General features: G+C 42.0%; 1 pseudogene; it reads right to left on the minus strand.

The window, feature by feature from the left end:
- Positions 1–904: 904 nt before the first annotated feature.
- On the minus strand, positions 905–1,209 carry LOC110314134 (annotated as a pseudogene).
- Between the last annotated feature and the right edge of the window lie 218 nt (positions 1,210–1,427).

Consider the following 1,427-nt stretch of genomic DNA (forward strand, 5'->3'; position numbering starts at 1 on the left):
CAGACAGGACTTTCTTCATGCCGATGTGTGTTTCAAGTGCCATTACATTAAGGATCCAGTTCCCGCTCCCCATCCTGTTTTATTTCATAAATTGGCAAGCATCCTGTACACTTCACTACCCAACAAAGAGCTGTCACCCAACAGTACAGTAGCTTCTGTCTTTGCAGAACATTCACATGCTGAAACAAACCTATTTATTCAAGTGTCAAAGTGTCCTTTGTATCTAGGATGCTATGCTACCGCACCTGTGAACTTTTCTGTAAACTGTACCTTTACCTTTGCCTCTGGTCCCTTGCCACTGATTCCAAATATACATTAGTAGCCATACATCCAGAAGGATGGAGGGAGACTGGGATCATTCCCTCATAGTATCATGCATATGGAAATGGATGCCCACATACACATTTATGTTTATGTTATAGGCAAAGAGTCTTAACTGTGTTTATAAAAGTTCCATACATTTTTTAATTCAGAGATTCTTTGAATAATGATAGGAATACTTCACCTTTTGATTCCTGTCAAAATAAATAGTTTTCTTGATAGGAAGGTCTCGAAGCCCAGGGAACAATGCATTTAATGGTTAATATTTCTTGCCAAATAGATTGGCTCTAGAATCACCCATAATGCAAACTTATGGACATACTGTGAAGGGTTATTTAGATTAACTAAGGTGGAAAGGTGCACTCAAAATATGGGCTGGAGTCTTGGACTGAACACAAAGAAGAAAACAAGAAAAGCGCCAGCACTCCCATCTCTCTCCTTCCTGAAAGCAGATGCAATGTGATTGGTCAGTGTCATCCTGTCTTCTCCATCACAGTGGAGGATACCTTCAAATGGAGCCAAACCCAAAGAAAGTAAAGTTTTGTTTGGTTTTTTTTGAAACCAAAACATTTATTTTATGACTGATTGAAATCCTCACTATGAACTGGATGCTGCGACAGCTGCCCTCTTGGGTTTGGGTGTTGTTCCCTCACGGAATCCATGTCTGAATCTGCGGTAGACAATCTTTAGGTGCCTCATCCGACCAGTCCCAGTGGTATTTTGTCTCTTAGCCTGGGCACTCCAGTTATACTTTTCCTTGTGCTTGGCAGGGGAGCCACATTTGCCACAGACCAACTTCTGAAGGTGGTAGGCCTTGGAGCTACAGTGGCAGCACAGTGTGTGCGTCTTATTGTGATACTTTCCAAAGGATAACGTTCCTTTTGTCATCTTGGTTCTACTGACAAGGCCAAAGAGACCAAAAGAGCTGGAGAGATGGCTCAGCAGTTAAGAGCACTGACTGCTCTTCCAGAGAACCTGGGTTCAATTCCCAGCATCTACATGGTGGCTCACAACCATCTGTAATGGATCTGATGCCCTCTTCTGGTGTGTCTGAAAAACAGCGACAGTGTACTCATATACATTAAATCAATCAATCAATCAATCAA

This window comes from Mus pahari, chromosome X, assembly GCF_900095145.1.
Source record: "Mus pahari chromosome X, PAHARI_EIJ_v1.1, whole genome shotgun sequence".
In the NCBI taxonomy this organism is placed as follows: Eukaryota; Metazoa; Chordata; class Mammalia; order Rodentia; family Muridae; genus Mus; species Mus pahari.